The sequence below is a fragment of the Budorcas taxicolor genome, chromosome 5 (assembly GCF_023091745.1).
Source record: "Budorcas taxicolor isolate Tak-1 chromosome 5, Takin1.1, whole genome shotgun sequence".
In the NCBI taxonomy this organism is placed as follows: Eukaryota; Metazoa; Chordata; class Mammalia; order Artiodactyla; family Bovidae; genus Budorcas; species Budorcas taxicolor.
In genome coordinates, this window is record NC_068914.1 from 62957842 (window position 1) to 62969674 (window position 11833).

Consider the following 11833-nt stretch of genomic DNA (forward strand, 5'->3'; position numbering starts at 1 on the left):
GTTCAGTTGCTCAGTCATGCCTGATTCTTTGTGACCCCATGGACTGCAGCACACCAGCCCTCCCTGTCCTTCACCATCTCCCAGGGCTTGCTCAAACTCATGTCCATTGAGTCAGTGATGTCATCGAACCATTTTAAATGGTCTCTCTGTATGACACCATTACCTTTGGTGACTCTGCAGTATAATTTGCAGGCTTTTTCTCTGCCTATACCTTAAATTTTAGTGTTCACTCTTCTACCCTTCCTTCCCCACTTCTTGGAGCAATGGTTTTGTCTTTGTGCTTAGCTGCTCAGTCGTGCCTGACTCTGCGACCCCATGGATGGTAGCCTGCGAGGCACCTCTGTCCATGGAGATTCTCCAGGCAAGAATTCTGGAGTGGGTTGCCATCCCTCCTTCAGGGGATCTTACCAACCCAGATATCGAACCCAGGTGTCCCACGTTGCAGGCAGATTCTTTATCGTATAAGTCACAGGGAAGTCCAAGAATATTGGAGTGGGTAGCCTATCCATACTCCAAGGGATCTTCCTGACACAGGAACTGAACTGAGGTCTCCTGCATTGCAGTTGAATTCACTACCAGCTGAGCTACAAGGGAAGCCTGGGTTTTGGCTATATGTGATTCCGAATCTCTAGCCCAGATTTTCTCTAACCACCTGACCTATGAGTCCAGTGGTCTACTGAACACCAGATCCACATTCATTCCCCCATCCTCTCTTCCAGATTTCATGCCTACTAAATGTTACTCAGTCATGTCCAGTTCTTTGCAACCCTGGGGACTATGGCACACCAGGCTTCTCTATCCATGAAACTGTCCAGTAAAGAATACTGGAGTGGGTTGCCATTCCCTTCAGGGGATCTTCCTGAGCCAGGGATCGAACCCAGGTCTTTTGCATTGCAGGCAGACTTTTTATCATCTGAACCACCAGGGAAGCTTTACCTACTGTTAGGTGTACTCCAATAAAGAAAACATATTTCCAACTTAAAGCAGAAATGGGAAGTAGGATCCAAAGGGACATGAAGTCTTGCTAATGGTTTAGAATCTACTCAAATACTCAAAACATCAGTTTAAGACATCAGTAGGGTAAATAAGGCTTCTCTCATAGGTCAGTTGGTAAAGAATCCGCCTGCAATGCAGGAGACCCCAGTTCAATTCCTTGGTTGGGAAGATCCCCTGGTGAAGGGATTACCTACCCACTCCAATATTCTCGGGCTTCCCTTGTGGCTCAGCTGGTAAAGAATCCGCCGCAATACGGGAGACCTGGGTTCCGTCCCTGAGTTGGGAAGACCCCCTAGAAAAGGGAAAAGGCTGCCCACTCCAGTATTCTGGCCTCAAGAGTTCCATGAGTTCCATGGACTATATAATCCATGGGATTGCAAAGAGTCAGACACAACTGAGTGACTTTCATTTTTAGGGTAAATGAACATAATTATGGGACTTCTGTTAAAAATAAATACACAAAAAATTTGACTTGTAATCAGAATAAAGCTCATGCCAGTGAAATGTAATGGAGACAGGGCAAATAAACAGTGTGGTACGAAAGAACTAGACTATCAGGCCTCAAAGGGCCTTAGTAAATTCTAAAAGATGAGGTTCTTTGACCATAATGCAAATGTTCATAGGAGTTTTATTCATAGTAGCACAAAACTGGAAGTAAACTAAATGTTTACTTCCAACAGAATGGATAAATAGGTTGTAATGTTCAAACAGTGAAATAAGTTTCAGCAATTACAAAAAAAAAATCACATATTTAACTACATAGATGAATCTGAACAGATGAAGCCATACACAAAAGTACATTATGTGCAGTTTCATTTATGTGAAATCTCAGATGAAGTAATTTATAGAGGATGCCTAGAAGTACAGGATTAAGGCAGGAGCAAAGGAGCCCAAGGGAACTTTTTGTGCTGTGTTCAGTTGGTCAGTCATGTCCAACTCTGTTCCCCCATGGACTGAAGCCCACCAGTTTTATCTGTCCATGGAATTTTCCAGGCAAGAATATTAAAATAGGTTGCCATTTCCTCCTCCAAGGAATCTTCCTGATCCGGGGACTGCACCTGATCTCTTCTGTTTCTTGCATTGGCAGGTGCATTCTTTACCCCAGCGCCACTTGAGAAGCCTTAGGGAACTTTTCAGGGTTATGTAAATATCCATACCTAGTAATCCCACTCCAGGTTTTATAGACAAATACATATAATGCACAATAAAAGACAGCTACCAGAGGGTTCTTAGGAAGATTATTAGGGCTCCAACAAATAACCAAAATATTCATGAAAAGTAGAATATTTAAATTGGATAATTTAAGTTCTGACAATATAACATGCCTGTGAAAGAATCGCCACAGTTAGTGAACCTATTTGTCACCCCCTCAAAATTTCCTCATGTCCTTTTCCCCTTTCCAGTTTCATCCCTCCCTTCTAGCCCTGTCCCTAAACTACTAACCTGCTCTCTGTCTCTATAGATTAGTTTACCTTTTTAAAAATTTATATATATTTGTCTGACTTCTTTCACTCTGAAGTGAACTGAATATGTTTACACCAAAATCATATGTTGTAGCCCTAACTCCAATGTGATGGTATTTAGAGGTGGAGCCTTTGGGAGTTAATTAGGTTTAGATGAACAGTATGATAAGGCAAAAAGATATGACACTGATAGATGAACTTGCCAGGTCAGTAGGTGCCCAATATGCTGCTGGAGAAGAGTAGAGTAATAGCTCCAGAAAGAATGAAGAGGCTGAGCCAAAGCAAAAACAATGCCCAGTTTTGAATATGACTGGTGATGGAAGCAAAGTCTGATGCTATAAAGAACAAGGTTGCATAGGAACCTGGAATGTTAGGTCCATGAATCAAGGCAAATTGGAAGTGGTCAAACGGGAGATGGCAAGAGTGAACATCAACATTTTAGGAATCAGTGAACTAAAATGGACCGGATGGGCAAATTTAATTCAGATGACCACTATATCTACTACTGGGAGCAAGAATCCCTTAGAAGAAATGGAGTAACCCTCATAGTTAACAAGAGTCCAAGATGCAGTGCTTGGGTGCAACCTCAACACAGCAGAATGATCTCTGTTCATTTCCAAGGCAAATTACTCAATAACACAGTAACCTAAGTCTGTGTACCAACCACTACTGCCGAACAACCTGAAGTTGAATGGTTCTGTGATGACCTACAAGACCTTCTAGAACTAACACCAAAAACATATGTCCTTTTTATCATAGGGGACTGGAATACAGAAGTAGGAAGTCAAGCGATACACGGAGTAACAGGCAAATTTGGCCTTGGAGTACGAAATGAAGCAGGGCAAAGGTTAATAACAGTTTTGCCAAGAGAACGCACTAATCATAGCAAACACCCACTTCCAACAACGCAACAGACAACTTGAGACGTGGACATCACCAGATGATCAAACCAAAATCAGATAGATTATATTATTTGCAGCTGAAGATGGAGAAGCTTTATACAGTTGGCAAAAACAAGACCTGGAGCTGACTATGGCTCAGAACAAACTCATTGCCAAATTCAGACTTAAATTGAAGAACATAGGGAAAACCACAAGGCCATTCAGATATGACCTAAATCAAATCCCTATGATTATACAGTGGAAGTGACAAATAGATTCAAAGAATTTTATCTGACAGAGTGTCTGAAGAATTATTGTTGAGGTTTTGTAAGATTGTACAGGAGGCAGTGATCAAAACCCCCAAGAAAAGGAAATCCAAAAAGGCAAAATGGTTGTCTCAGAAGGCCTTACGAATAGCTGAGAAAAGAAGAGAAGCAAAAGGCAAAGGAGAAAAGGAAAGATATCCGCCTGAATGCAAAATTCCAAAGAACAGCAAGAAGAGATAAGAAAGCCTTCCTAAGTGATCAATGCAAAGAAATAGAGAAAAACAATAGAATGGGAAAGACTAGAGATCTCTTCAAGAAAACTAGAGATACCAAGGGAATATTTCATGCAGAGATGGGCACAATAAAGGACAGAAACAGTATGAACCTAATAGAAGCAGAAGATATTAAGAAGAGGTGACAAGAATACACAGAAGAACTGTACAAAAAAGATCTTAATGACCCAGATAACCACAATGATGTGATCACTAACCTAGAGCCAGACATCCTGAAGTGCGAAGCTAGTGGACATGATGGAATTCCAGGTGAACTATTTCAGATCCTAAAAGATGATGCTGTGAAAGTGCTGCACTCAATATGCCAGCAAATTTGGAAAACTAACAGTGGCCACAGGACTGGAAAAGGTCAGTTTTCATTCCAGTCCCAAAGAAAGGCAATGCTAAAGAATGTTCAAACTACAGAACAATTGCACTCATCACACGCTAGCAAAGTAATGCTCAAAATTCTCCAACTGAGGCTTGTATTGACTTAAAATGAGAGAGAATCTAAGTTTATATTTGTAGCAGCCACCTTCCCACCATAACAAGAGGTCCTATTAAGAACGGAGTCAGGACAGAGTAGGCAGATCACAGAGACAGGAAACTGGGTCAGAGATCTTGTTGGAGACCTGGTCAAAATGCATCTGAAAAGACAATAAAGTGGAAACAACTTAGGCTATATCTGAGTCGTTGTGCCAACTTTGGAACAGGGACTAGACCTTCTGTGTAGTCTGGCCACACTCATGAAGTCACCTAAAGGGCAGCATGGGTCTCTCCATCCAAATCTTGGAAGTTAGCAGTTTTAAGTGTAAGACAACTGGCTAAACTGAGTGTCTTGTGCTGAACAAGGCAACAGGTAAGAGAATTTTTGTTTTGAAAAGTCAACATGATAAGAGTCTTTGTTTTGAAAAATCAACTAGAACAAGAAAGTCTTAAGGTGTATCCATTCTTTCTGCAACCAGATCAGAGAATTATTTCAGTAAAAGGACCTTGTCCACATGCAGTCTGAAGCCTGAGATAGCTGCTGCTACAGTAGGAGGATTGGCAAGGGTTAGCACTCCAGGTTCTCTGGCCCAAACTAAAATTGACTCAAGCAAAATCAGAGCTGGGAGACTTACCAAGAATGATAGATGAAATTGTAATCTAATATCTCAGGCCCCTTTCACATTCTTCCATTTAACCAAACATTGCCTGAGGTAGGAACAAATTACTCCCATTGAGAAGATGCAATCCAGAGGCACAGATACTAAGAAAAGGGACATTCAGCTCAAGGCCAAAGGGATTGGCAGTGCATTGTGGCTGTATTAGGTTCTCTGGGGCTTCTGTAACAAGATGCACAAACTTGGCCAACAGAATGGATTGTCTCCCAGTTCGAGAGACTAGAAATTTGAAATCACAGTGTTGACAGAGTTGATTCTTACGAAAGCACTGAAGGAAAATCTGTTTCATAACTTCCTCCTAGCTCCTGGCAGTTGTTAGCAATACTTTTTTATGTGCTTTGGCTGTGGATGTATCATTTTAATTTCTGCCAACATTCATACGGCATGGCATTCTCTCTCTCCCCTCTCTCTCTTCTCTTGTGACTGTGTGTCTGTGTGTCTTTGTCTCCTTTCCTCTTAATCTATAGTATTGGATTAAGGACCCACTTTAGTGTGACCTCATCCTAACTAATTATGTTGCAACAAACATATTTGAAAATAAGGTCACATTCTTAGGTACAGAGATTTCTAATTTCAGTGTATTTTTAGAGGGACAAAATTCAAGCCACAAAGGTGGCTATGGTCAATTTCTAAAAGACAGGAAATCCAAGGGTGATTTCCTGTTTGAAAGAAAGATTCTTCTTGATATCTCTTTGTTTACTACCCCATCATATAGAGTGAATGGAAATAGTTAAAAGTATACCAAGAGTTTAAATAAATTTTATTATTAGAGAAATTTCAGGCCCTACAAACAAGAGGTTGAGGTTGCTCAAACCTTAAAATAATCCTCAGACTCCAGAACCTGAAGTTAAAGTACATTGATAAAGAATTACAAGAGGCATCTCAGATGTGGTCATGGAAGACAGTTGTGTTTACTCAATAGATTGAATTGTCAAAGCAGACACATACAAATCATAAATGTTACTTTATTCTCAACAATTTTATATCAAAAAATATAAGTAAAAACCAGATATAGGTTAAAGTCTACAAGTTTCAGATTTGTGTACAATAAGAAAAACGGATCAGAAATATCCTACTAAAACATTATATAGGTAGGGAATTGCTGTGTGTAAGGAGATCTGGTGAAAATCATTTTTTTCCTGTTACCTCCACCGGGAGAGAAGTGGTTTATTGACCTGTGATTAACCATTTTCTCCTCAACAATGGAACAAAGATAATTCCAGAGAGCAGGTCTAGAACAGCCAGACTCATTGACCAAGAAACTGCATTTCATTTCTAGGCTGAGGGGTCCTTACCTTATCCTTCACATAAGATGCAATGTAAGTTATGTACCAGAAACTGCTTTTTGTCGTTCCCTTTCTCCAATGACAACCAATGGAGAAAAGTGTGTTTTATTATTTTTTTCTTTTTTTTATGATACATGTATTTATTTATTTATTTATTTATTTATTTATTTATTTTACTTTACAATATTGTATTGGTTTTGCCATACATCAACATGAATCTGCCACGGGTGTACACGTGTTCCCCATCCTGAACCCCCCTCCCACCTCCTCCCTGTACCATTAAATGTACTATTTAGCATTAGTTCTCTGGGCACAAAGGAATCAGAGAGCGGCCTGATTGAGAAGACTGTGCACTAAACATATTTTTGACTTCTAGCTGTAGCTATAAATGAATGAGACTTTAAGTGGTATTATTAATACTTTGGGAAGGTAGAGGAGAGTGGACGGAGGAGCCTGGTAGGCTGCAGTCCATGGGGTCGCTAAAAGTTGGACATGACTGAAGCGACTTAGCAGCAGTAGCAGCAGCAGCAGCACAGGTTTATTATGTAGGCAGGGCTTTTTTGAATATGATTGAATGGGAATATGGACTACACAAAAGAATGGACATTTCCTTGGTTGTGTCTGCTGTTCAACATCAATTCACCCTATTTCTGGTACTGCTATTTGCAGATTCATTCAAGGATGCTCTGCTGGAGGGGAGAAATTGAGCCACCCTGAAAGAAGTACATTTCATCCCCTGTACCATTGCTATTTGTAGCCATAAGTTAAGGAATTATATGTGTCAAAATTAGTAAGATGCTGGAACTTCCTAAAATCTCTTGCTCTTTTCCATTAGTTTTGATTGAAAGACCATCTAAGTCTGGAGTTAGAGCATGAAGGGCATGAAATCTGACAGGAAAGGAGCACAATGTATGAACAGAAGCAAACAGAATCTGGGTCCAGGTGACATCATTTGGTCCCCAGTCAAGATGAAGTAATTATTTTCCTTTTGTTCTTAAACCCATTGCATTGGATTTCCTGTTACATGAAATTAAATAAAATTCACTGATAGTTTTTTTTTAATATTTAAACACATTTTCAGTGCTTTGTAATCAAGAAAAACCTTTTTGAAACCAACATTTTGTTTTCCCGAAGTCAGTCTGACATTAATCAAAGACAAATTGGAACTGGTAAACCTGCTCAACAGGTGGGAATAAATGAATTGTCCTTCACATTTTCTGAGTTTTGTATCCTCTCTCAAAAATCTGCCAAAAAAAAAGTCTGATTAATGTGCTTTTAAAAGTCCTACATGACCCTCCTCCTGGCTTAATCTCCTGTCTCTCTCCACTTCACCCATTTCATTCCATCTCAGCCAGCTTTCTTGCTGAACTCCCACCCCAGGTCCTTTACACTTCCCATTCTCTCTGCCTAAAAACTCTTCTTTCATGAATCTACATGGGTTCCAAAAATTCTTTGCATTTCTTTTCAAGCAAAACTGAACACCAGACAAACTGAAAATTTGAAGAGTGCATAAATATAAAGATCTGTAAAAGAGGAAATACTTGATTATAGGCCAGAGAATTATTAAAAATGAAAAAAGTAAATTAATTACCATGCAGGCTAAGTCTTCAGAGCCCTCAGCTTAGGACACTGCCTTCCTAGAATATATGTCCCTAGGATCAGAATATCCAAGGGTAACTGTGGGAGGTTGTGAAAATTTTAGGGACTCAGGTAACCATATTATGATCCTGTAAAGTATATTTGTTTAATAATTCTCTCCTCTGCACAGTGCTCACTTCTTTTTGGTGTGTTTCTTCTGATATTTATTCCTTTGTCCTTAGTTATCCTCCTTCCAGTTTAGTTTATATGTGGAGTCCCATGTAGGAACACTCCTGAGAAGCAAATCTTTGAAAATCTAAAGGAGCCAAGGCTGAATGAGGTATAGGTCAAAGGATAGGGCCTGTGAGGGAGACATTTTACTTGCTACTTTAAGGCATAGCTGGAATGATGAGATATAGAAATGTAGGCCCAAGATTCCATGCATCAGCAAGTGGGAAAGGAACAAGCAGTTCCTACTGATGCCTTGAGGCTTACAGACAGTTTAGGGATTGGACATTGACACTATTTCATTCTATTTTTATGGCTGAGTAGTATTCCATTGTATACCACATTTTCTTTACCCATTCATGTGTCAATGGACATTTAGGTTGCTTCCATGTCTTGGCTGTTGTGAATCAGAGGTAATTTTAAGGTGATTCAGTAAGAGGAAACCCAAGCAGCTATGTGGTGGCTTGAGTAGTTTCCAAATTAAATGTTTTGTGAAAATAGAGAAGTTGAGTCAATCAAGCCACAGTAATTGAAGAGAGGAACACCAAATGCCTTATTGGTAGAGCCAATTGCATATCACTTCATGGGAAATAGATGGGGAAACAGTGGAAACAGTGTCAGACTTTATTTTTGGGGGCTCCAAAATCACTGCAGATGGTGACTGCAGCCATGAAATTAAAAGACGCTTACTCCTTGGAAGAAAAGTTATGACCAACCTAGATAGCATATTCAAAAACAGAGACATTACTTTGCCGACTAAGGTCCGTCCTGTCAAGGCTATGGTTTTTCCAGTGGTCATGTATGGATGTGAGAGTTGGACTGTGAAGAAGGCTGAGCGCCGAAGGATTGATGCTTTTGAACTGTGTTGGAGAAGACTCTTGAGAGTCCCTTGGACTGCAAGGATATCCAACCAGTCCATTCTGAAGGAGATCAGCCCTGGGATTTTTTGGGAAGGAATGATGCTGAAGCTGAAACTCCAGGATTTTGGCCACCTCATGCAAAGAGTTGACTCATTGGAAAAGACTCTGATGCTGGGAGGGATTGGGGACAGGAGCAGACAGGGACGACCGAGGATGAGATGGCTGGATGGCATCACTGACTCAATGGACGTGAGTCTGAGTGAACTCTGGGAGTTGGTGATGGACAGGGAGGCCTGGCATGCTGCAGTTCATGGGGTCGCAAAGAGTCGGACATGACTGAGCGACTGAACTGAACTGAACTGATTGCATCTCCCAGTCTCAGAAGATCTAGAATGTGGGTTGACTGTGCTGTTGCTAACATTAAGAACTGTACTACTAGTATTTTTTTGTATTCTTGTAAACCCCTGCACTGAAGGTACATTAGTGATTGTGCATGTGACCTTAAATAGCCTCACCAGTACAAGTACTCAAAATCTACTTAGTAATAAACTATTAATGGGCCATAGATCCTTTAAACTCGTATACTTTAGAAATCTATGTGATTAGATGGAATTTAAATAATCCTGTTTTTTCCATCTATGATAACTATATTTATTATTCAGAAAGTTGTTTGCTAAATATATTTAAATTAAGAAAATATTTATTTAGGCTATAATAATTATCATTTACTGACAGAAACTATTCCAGGTGTCTAAGTATAATCCTCATTTGATCCTCACATCTAAAAGAGATTAGATTACAATTTCTCTTTTTGAAATGATAGGACTGAGGTTTAAAGAGGTTAAGTAAAATATCCAAAGAAATAGCTAGTGGAAAATTTAGGATTTGAACTCAGATGTATCCAACTTTGAAATTTGTTCTTTCCACTAGTCTATTCTCTCTCCTTACATGTTGCCAGTTTATTGGTGAGCACTTTTTTTTAAAACAAGTATTTATTTGCATAATAATAATACTTGTCATACATTGAACACTGACTACATTAAGTATTGTGTTAAACTTCAAATTTACTTCATAGTGTAAAAACAAACATTTAATGAATAACTGCAGTAATATCTGAAAGAGTACATATATTTAAACAGTTGATCCCAAGAGACTCATGCTATGGAAGACATGAGAAAATAGAACCTAAGTAAGAGCAGAATCAAGTAGCCTATAGTCACTCTTTCATGTACCCATTGGGTAGAATGGCATATATTATTTACCTTATTTATCTTTCTCTCTTCAAGCACACAAGTTAATTCAAGTAATTTCAGGGTGACTGGAATAAAATTTCAGTGTGCTGCAAACATGCCGCAAAAGCACCAAGTTTATCCCTTTTGCCTACAAGAGTTACTTTTTAGCACAATACCCACATACTCTTACATGATAGAATGGAAATTGCTCTTTGTACACTATGTCCTTTAGTTCTCAGGACATCTCTGAGTAAGTAGGCATTAGTTCTATTTTACCAGTGAAGGACACATAAGGTTCAAGGAACTTGTACTTGCCCAAATGTGTATCCATACAATGAACTGTGTTTTATGAAAGCAGCAGGTTAAAGATGAGTAAATAAGCGTGTGGATTAGCTGCGTGTCTTCTCCAATTAGTTAGAATTCCCTAGTATAGTGATTGTGGTAGGCTGAGTAATGGCACCCCAAAGATTCCCATAACCTAATCCCTGGAATGTATAAAGATGTCACTTTATATGGTCAAGAGGGATTTTATAGATGTGATTAAATTAAGCATCTTTAGGTGGAAGTTTAGCCTAGTTTATCTGGATGGATCCAACATAATCAGTGTCCTTATGAGAGGGAGGCAAGAATGTCAGCAGCAGAAATGAGACTAACAATGCAAGAGGTTGTTGTGGTGTGCTTTGAGTGGAGGAAGGGACCGTGAGCAGGCAGCCTTTGGAAACTGGAATGCGCAAGGAAGGAGGTTCTCCCCAGAAACATCCAGAAGTTATGTAGCCTTAGAATACCTTTCTTTTAGACTTTTGACCTCCAGAACTTTGAAAGAATACATTTATTTGTTTTAAACCATGAAGTTTTTGTGGTAATTTTTTATAACAACAGTAAGAAATTTGCAGAAATTTTATCTTAAACACCTTGGGAATGAATAGAAAAGGGGTTCAAAATCAAGATCTGTTTCTTTCAGAGTCCCTTCCTTTTCAAACATGATGCATTTTCTCTGCTTATATTTGTCTCTCCTGGACAATACAGTGTAAATATTAACAAATACAAATGTTCAGTTCATCTTTTCAACAATCTACCAGCAAGCACATCTGCTTTATGTAGTATTTCAAGTGAAATAAGTGTTTTTTGTTAATATATAACATGATTTACTCAAGAAGAGGACAGTATTCCAATCTTGTAAGATATATTCAAGAGTATTGTCATAAGGTTATAAAAATTATTCTTTGATATTGCAATTAATAAATTCAATGTTAAAATGGATGAAACCATCAGTAGATATAAACTAGCCTGAATGATATGTTGCTAAAGTTATGTTGCTATTGAACAAAGATGTCTTCAGAACCAAATGAAAAGTACAGGGTATTTTAAAAACTTTTATCATGATAAATTGGTCAAATACTCAGAAAGAAGTGATTGAGGCTAATTAATCAGGGACCAGGGATCATTTGCTAAACGATATACCTTCATATTCTAGTTTTTAGAGACAAATAGAAGGCATTCAACAAATAGTTGTGAGTGGTTGAATAAGATTGCTCTTCAGTTAAGTTCAGTCGCTCAGTTGTGTCCGACTCTTTGCAACCCCATTAATCGCAGTGCGGCAGGCCTCCC